This window comes from Ascaphus truei, unplaced genomic scaffold (genome assembly GCF_040206685.1).
Source record: "Ascaphus truei isolate aAscTru1 unplaced genomic scaffold, aAscTru1.hap1 HAP1_SCAFFOLD_386, whole genome shotgun sequence".
NCBI lineage: Eukaryota > Metazoa > Chordata > Amphibia > Anura > Ascaphidae > Ascaphus > Ascaphus truei.
In genome coordinates, this window is record NW_027456716.1 from 281,314 (window position 1) to 289,619 (window position 8,306).

The 8,306-nt window shown below is 38.7% G+C and overlaps 1 long non-coding RNA gene across 1 annotated transcript; it reads left to right on the forward strand.

The window, feature by feature from the left end:
- The first annotated feature begins 827 nt into the window (after window positions 1-827).
- On the forward strand, window positions 828-7,863 carry LOC142483892 (uncharacterized). Its single transcript, XR_012797490.1, has 2 exons — window positions 828-1,501; window positions 5,428-7,863. It is a non-coding gene; the product is annotated as an uncharacterized LOC142483892 (long non-coding RNA).
- The last annotated feature ends 443 nt before the right edge of the window (window positions 7,864-8,306 follow it).

Sequence of the window (8,306 nt, forward strand, 5' to 3'; positions counted from 1 at the left end):
ACACACAGGGAGGGGTCTGTAGGGTGACAGAGCACACCAGCTTCGCCACCAGGCACTCCTTCTTGAATTAAAATAAAACTATCTCCTTACCTCTTTCTGGATGCCCCCTCTTTACCAACAAGAGGGACAGGACCAGCTCTCCTCAGCTTCCATTTTCCTCTTCCTTTCCTCTCTCCCTTGAAAACTTTCTGCACCTGAGACAGTGGGAGGGAGGGAGATAGAGCATGAAACAGCACCCCAAATCCTGTCCCATTACAAGCAGCACAGGCTTCTGTCCCTCTACTCCTCTGCCTCCAGTCATTTGCATGGGAGGGAGGAGCTGCTTGCTCTCTCTCTCCCTCTTTCTCCCTCTCTCTCCTCTCCCTCTCTCCCTCCCTCTCTCTTTTAGAAGCTTTACACCTGCCATCCTGCCTACAGTATGTGATGATATCACAATGTCTCTCTTACATCACAGACAGGCTGACATCATCACACAGGCTGGCGGCCAGCAAGAGACAGAAATGCAGATAGAGACACACTGACAAATACATACACTGTAGGCACAGGCACCATGCGGCTTCTGCACCATAAAAGTTCATTTGAATCAAAAATAATGTCATCTTTTAAGTGAGGCGCTATTGAAATCTTGGGGGTCTAAGTGTCAAGACAATCTTGACATAAAACGGAGGCATCATTTTCAATCATTCAATAATGATGTGGTTTTGGATGACAGTATTCTATGAGATATCATGGGAAAATAATAGGAGACATAATGGAAATACAGTATCGTCCAATTTGTGACCATAATGGGAATATACATAGCGCTTCTGAAAATGTGCATATAAGGGGGGACTCCATTTTGATTGCTGGATAACCATTTTTCTATAACTATTCTGTACTAACATTTAAGTCTCAGGAACTAACCACATGCTATATGCCATATGAAATTGTGCTGTCCAGGCAGTCTGAGAAAGTGACCTGAACTATCACCTACTTATCTCTAGCCGAACTGTATTTGTTCAGACTTGTTTTGCCCTATAGAAAACAGGAACTTGTCTTCAGCCATATTGAGCATAAGTTACACAAGAATGCATTACAGAACATGCTGACATTTCCTTAACGGCCTCCTAACCCGGTAGTGAGCCCCTTTCTCAGACCATAAACTGTCTAACTGTCATTTTGCTGAGATAGACAGACTGTGAAGTAAAAGGGGAAGTATGTTCTCATATCTGTGTTTTTTCTATGCTCAAGTTTGCTATATAAACTGGCTGTAACCCTTCAATAAATGAGAGAACAGTTTTGACAAAGCTTCAATGGTTGTCTGACTCAATTACTGTCTTCTCCCGAGCTCGTCCGCCATTTTGTTTTCCCAGATCATCAGCGCTATAAGAGTGGGTTAAATCCTCCGGAGGTTTGAAGTCATCTCGAGTCGGGCAGACGGTGTATTTTCACGCTAAGACGTTGGAGAATACAAGGGCACATTTTCATGGTGTCGGAAGTTGGGAAAGAAGCCACATTCGGGGTAAGCATACAAGATATATATTTTATCTGTATATTATCCGTCTGTGTCTCCTTGCCCAAAGAGCCCATAAGGTTTTAAAGTTTAGAAGTTTTTTAGAGTTACCGCTGCACCGGATGATTCAAGGTTAAGGAAAAACCATAGAGACACTTGAGTAAAGGACTCAAAGTGAAGTCAGGATTACATGAATCCTTGACAGAAGTATATACACAGGGTTATAGTCCCTGTTGAGAGATAGGAACAAGCGATATAGTTGGGTATCTGCTTGAAAAACTCTTACAGTGTCTGTGGGAAAAGTGTATTTTTTTTTTTTTAAGGGGGGAGGAGGATTGTACGGGATTTTTAAGGGATTTTTTTCTTTTTTCTGTATTATTGTGCATGGGCATGTCGTTATATATATAAACTAAGATATATAAGACATATAAAGTGCTAAGTATATATAAGTGCATAAGTATATAAGTGCTGAGTCTATCTGTGCGTAAACATATACAAGATAAGTATATCAGTGCGTAGGATATATAAGTGCTGAGTATATAAGTGCTAAGTATATAAGTGCTAAATATATAAGTGCATGATATTACGCTGTGTTGCTCATATCTTTTTACAGTGCAAAACGGGCTTGATTTTGGTTATTTTAATCAAGTGTGTATTGTATTGTCTAAATGATGGGAAGGTAGTTTTGCCGCATTTCATATGACAATGATAAAAGGATTATGTTTGGGTGGAGATCCTGAATGGCTATGGTTTCAGCCTGATCCCGAGTGGGACATGCATTATATGGCATTATGTGGCCGCATTTGGGTAAAAGTTGCACCTCACATTGATGAGGCTAAACAAAATAATAACCCAAAATTTGAGGAGCCAATTTGGCCACCCCCGCCTGATAATCTCACTACAATGTATTCCCAAGCCCCTAATGCACCCCCACAGGAGTTTCTACCTCCAGATGTGTTACCCCCACCGCCACCGCCTTCTGTGATGTTACAAATACCCCCGTATAGTCCTATCACACCTGTGCCACTATTTTCCAAGTTTTGATCCTAACATGTTGGCAGCGTTATCACACTATGCTGCAAGTCATCACCCCAAACCTCCTGCATCCGTACGCAGGGAGGAGAGTAATGGCATTTGCCCACAGCCCTCTCTACCCACCTATGTGGAGTTGAGAGACGATGCAGAATCAGAGGTGGCACACCTATCTGAATCTGAGCATCATAAGTCGTCCTGTAAAGAAAGCCCAAACAGAAAGCTTCCCAATGCCGTAAGCTCCACAAAAGTTTCATCTCTCGTTTCACCCCCTGTCTCCAGGGAGAGTGAATGGGAAGACGATACTTCAGATTCGTCTCATTCCGATATACCATCACCCCGTAACCAATTGCCTTTAAGAAAACTTAAAGAAACCACTGCTTCAGCAGGTTCTGTGACGTCTGAGTCATCTGCAGGAGCCAGCAATCATAGAGTTAAGGATTTTTGTGCTTCTGAAAGGGAACTAGCTGAGGAATTTAAAGAGGTATTGACTGATTCATGTGCTGTAACATTAACTCCCGCACATAGTAATGCCAAACCTGTCCTAATTACACCGCAATCATCTGTTTTCATACCTAAAAATACTACCAGGAACGATTTGATTCGCACTGCTAAAAAAACGCGAATATGAATCATTGTTAGCTGACACACAGGATTGTGCTGAAGCAGAGGTTGATTTTAGCATTATTAAAACTGATAAGGAATATGCTGCAGCCTGTGTCAAAATTGCATCTTTTAAGTGCTGTCAACTGAATTTTTTTTTATATATATATAACTCTCAAAATGCATATTTGCCCCCTGCCCCTATGGCATCGGGACAATTACCATTTCCATAGGTAGCCCCAATTTACCCCAGTGTCCCTGTTCTTAAAAAAAAAAAAAAAAAACCCTGATCCCTTAACCTTTCCTAGGTCACAGGCTCTGAGGCAGTCTCCGATAAAGAAGTTCTTATGGCTTCATGGGGAACCCGAAGCAATAGGCTCCCTAGACCACTCCCTATTGATATGCCTGCCAGGCAGATCGGTACGGATGGGGAAGAGACGGACTCTAGGCAGGAATTAACCCCTGTCAGGGACCGTTCATGGGACAGGGAAAAGTCACAGGATGAATCAGAATCAGATACTGACACTGTGGCACAGTTTTATTCAGGTCTGTCAAAACAACGCTAAAAAAATATACGTAAGGAAAAAAAAAAAGAGCAGAGAAGCTAAGAAAGCAAGGGAAAAGAAAGGACAGGAAGTGCTATGATTGTAAAGAGACAAGATATTTTTCCAGTAATTGCAAACCAGCCCCTAAGAAGGGAACCAGAGAATTTTTTTTTAGTAGAATATTTTTGTCTAAATTCAGACGGGTCTTTCCCGCCGGTATTGAGATTCTCAAGTATTGTAAATCTTAGTGGAAAATATGTTTTGTGTGTAAATTCAAGGTAGGAAAATTAGTTTTTCCCCAGAATGTTTTATTAAATTTTATAAATATGGTAAAAAGGTTGATTAAGTAATCCCTGTGTGCTTGTATAATCTGAGTGAATCCTAACTATGTGAAAGTTTTATGTGCATTGAATAATATGAATGTCGGTTTATTGTATATATACAATTATTATCTAGGTACTTGCAAGTGTTTCTGAAATAAGAACATAATTAATTGCTCATGTTAAGTGTAAATTTTAAAGGTAAGAAACACCCGCACTATAACACAAACTAATCAATAATGGGAAAGGGAGAGTTTGACTGGTTATAGAGAAAAGGACAAAAATATGGGCAAATGTCAAAAAAAAAAGGAAAAAAAAATATATAATTCAGCCCAGTCACTGGTATATTTTGAGGATTTATTCGTTCTGGCCAGACGATGATTTCTTAAAAACCAGAAAGACATCCTTTTCCAACTTCTCTATTTCCATGACAAGAGAGAGAGAGGGAGATAGAGAATCAGAATAGCAGCCCAGACAGCCCCCCTTCTCCAGTAAAAAATGTGCGGAGATACATTTGAGACACGAAAATTAACCGAAGCTCTGTAGCTACAAATTAGGTTTAACTGTTTTATTAATATAGTTTGCGAGCAGGATCAAACAGTTTTGCATTGCCTTGTCTTGGTAATTTTTGTTGTATTATTTTTGTTTCTTTTGTGTGTCACATTTTATTCTGTTATCAGGCCGTGTGAGGAGCTGCATTTTTAGATGTCCCAAATTATATTGTAATGTAATTAACAGTTTTTTTTTTTTTTTTTTTTTTTCTTCTTATCTGTTTTGTTCCAAGGTTTTGACAGGATGCCCAGAAAGCTATTTCAAGCTTGTTCCAATCCGAGGGAAAAAAAAAAAAAAAAAAAGTTTTTAAATCTGTGTCTATAATTTCTTATATTACAGGATGTTTCTGTCAGAAGACAATAGTTGCTTATATTTATATTCAGTAGTGTTTTCAGTGTTTTTAATGCAAATTTTATACCCAAAGGATTCAAGTTAGTTTAGCTACAGATCAAACAACAATAGTTAGTTATGTTTTGAATGCTGTTATCCTTTCTGTAATATTGTTCATATATAAAATTATGTGAACAAAGGAGGGGTATTATTGCTGTTTATCATATAGCTGTCTATGCCCAGAAGTTAGATGGTTTAGTGCCCGGGATGAACGAAATCTGAAAGTATTATTATTATTATTTTTAAGAATAATGCTGAGTGCCTTTTAAGGTTGGCAGTGTGCTCGGCACTTTTCAAAGAAATTATATTACAAGTAATTAGTTTGGAGTTCTATACAGAATTATTTTAGTCATTTTTTTTCTTTTGGTTTGGCAATAGCTGAGGCACCAATTTGAATGAATTTAGATTGTAGCAAAGTCAAGACCACAGTGACTGTTTAGTAAAACAATTAGTAAGTATTGTATGCAACTGATATATTTTTGAGTCTCTCTAGGCACATGTCAAAGTTGAAAGTGCACCTACGAGAGATGGGTTAATGGTCAAGCATTTCCTACGCAAGAACGTTCTTCATCCCAGATGAAAAGGCGCTACTACTACTATTAAAAGTACTACTCATCACCACTACAGCAAATAAAGTGGCAGAGGTCTCTTTTTGGATCCACGTTACGCATATGAAACTTATCCCAGCACCACCCACAGTTGCTTCAATCTGCACCGTATCCAAAGTGGAAAAGCCTAGAGACACAGCCAAAATTCCAGGCCTCAACATATGAACTTTGAACTTTTTAATAATTTTTTTTCTTTACAGGTTTTGTTATTTTAATTATAAATGTATAGTCTATTAGGTTTGTGTAAATAAGTGTGCACACAAAGACGATAGGGTAGGAACAGGTATATTTTGTTTAGTAATTGTTATTTTGTTTTTATTGATTTGTGTATAGCATATATGCACACCTTTTGTCACACAATGGAATCCTAGTAAACAAAGCCCATATTTTATGTATAATATAACCCAATATACTATCTATATTCAATAGGTTGCACCCCAGGGAAAATAAGTGTTATATTTAACCCCTTGAGAAAAAGACAATATGAAATAAGACATTTGTAGAACCATCTATAAGAAATTGGTTACGAAGGGTGTAGAAATAAGAGTTTGCCCTAGGGAAGTTATTGACTCTGTGATAAGAGGACAGATAGAATATTACCCTGCAACTAGAATAGTTTATGTTATTTGGGGAAAATAGTCCAGTGTTTAAAGGTAGAGATGACGGATGGGATTTGTTGGGACTTGGTGGTTGGATTAGTTCTCTGGAAGCGAAGCTATTGGATGCTTTTGTGTGTGTGTCTGTCCTACTCATCACTCTCTATGTATGTGTCATATGCAGTAAACTTTGATCCAGAAGTGCGTTGCACCCCCACCGACGCTATGCCTCTTTTCGGTGATGTCAGCAGTCCCCCAGAAGAAGAGACCGAGAAGAAATCAACTGTGCCGATATAATGGCCGAAAAAGAATGACAAGGCACAATTGGACAATCTCCTGATCCAGCAGGACTATGCAATGGTTAACTGTTCTTTAAATAGACTGTCTCTAAAGAATAAGAGGGGACTAAGAAGATTGGATATGAGGCTATGAGGAAAGTGGGAGGTCACCCAGAGGCGTGTGTCAGCCACAAGGAAAGGATCATAAGTCAGCCATTTTTTACCATAGCAGCCATTTTTCTGTTTTGCCATTCTGAATAAATGCAGTATGAAAGATGCGTGCAAGATGGATATTTGTGCAATCGCTCCCGGTAGAAATTAGCCCCCACCAATTTTCACAAATTTTAGCCGCCATAATGTGCTAGTAGTTACAGAAGATCAGTGTGAATAGTAATTTAGAAATTGGTAATAGTTTTTGTAGTAATAGTCAACCTGGTAAACAGAAAAGATATCATACCAGCCACACCGAGATATATCTCTCTACAAACAAGAACTCCTGTGGCCACATATATATATATATTTTTTTTTTTTTTTTTTTTCTTCGGACCCCCAAAACCTGCACCACTACTTCAGTACGACAAAGTATATCAACAATATCAAAAACAATATAGTAGTTGTTAGGTTATGGACCCACGACAAAATAAGGGAAAGAGAATTGTTATGGGACTGATATTTATCGTTTGCATATTTGTAGTATTAGTTGTTATTATTTCATGTTACAAATTTATGTGTTTATCTTTATGTAAAATGATTATGCCTTTTGGTAAGTCAATTGATCACACATATGCATCACTGGACGTTAATGCCCCCATTCACAGTTTCCCAAATATGATATGTAACTCTGGACCTACTGCCACTAGAGTCCAGATACCTTTGATGGATTATGATAATATTCAAATCCAATACGAGACCCCCATATCCTAGAGGTTAATTGTCATTTAGTCATGACAAAAGGGGGGATTGAAAATGTGCATATAAGGGGGGACTCCATTTTGATTGCTGGATAACCATTTTTCTATAACTATTCTGTACTAACATTTAAGTCTCAGGAACTAACCACATGCTATATGCCATATGAAATTGTGCTGTCCAGGCAGTCTGAGAAAGTGACCTGAACTATCACCTACTTATCTCTAGCCGAACTGTATTTGTTCAGACTTGTTTTGCCCTATAGAAAACAGGAACTTGTCTTCAGCCATATTGAGCATAAGTTACACAAGAATGCATTACAGAACATGCTGACATTTCCTTAACGGCCTCCTAACCCGGTAGTGAGCCCCTTTCTCAGACCATAAACTGTCTAACTGTCATTTTGCTGAGATAGACAGACTGTGAAGTAAAAGGGGAAGTATGTTCTCATATCTGTGTTTTTTCTATGCTCAAGTTTGCTATATAAACTGGCTGTAACCCTTCAATAAATGAGAGAACAGTTTTGACAAAGCTTCAATGGTTGTCTGACTCAATTACTGTCTTCTCCCGAGCTCGTCCGCCATTTTGTTTTCCCAGATCATCAGCGCTATAAGAGTGGGTTAAATCCTCCGGAGGTTTGAAGTCATCTCGAGTCGGGCAGACGGTGTATTTTCACGCTAAGACGTTGGAGAATACAAGGGCACATTTTAAAACGGAGGCATCATTTTCAATCATTCAATAATGATGTGGTTTTGGATGACAGTATTCTATGAGATATCATGGGAAAATAATAGGAGACATAATGGAAATACAGTATCGTCCAATTTGTGACCATAATGGGAATATACATAGCGCTTCCTTCACAGGAAATAATACATGTGACATAACGGGAATGTAGTAAGTATGTGGGTTTGGCTGGGATTATCCTACATCCTGCAGGGATATAATAACTGGGAAAACGCTATATTTGATACCGCCACG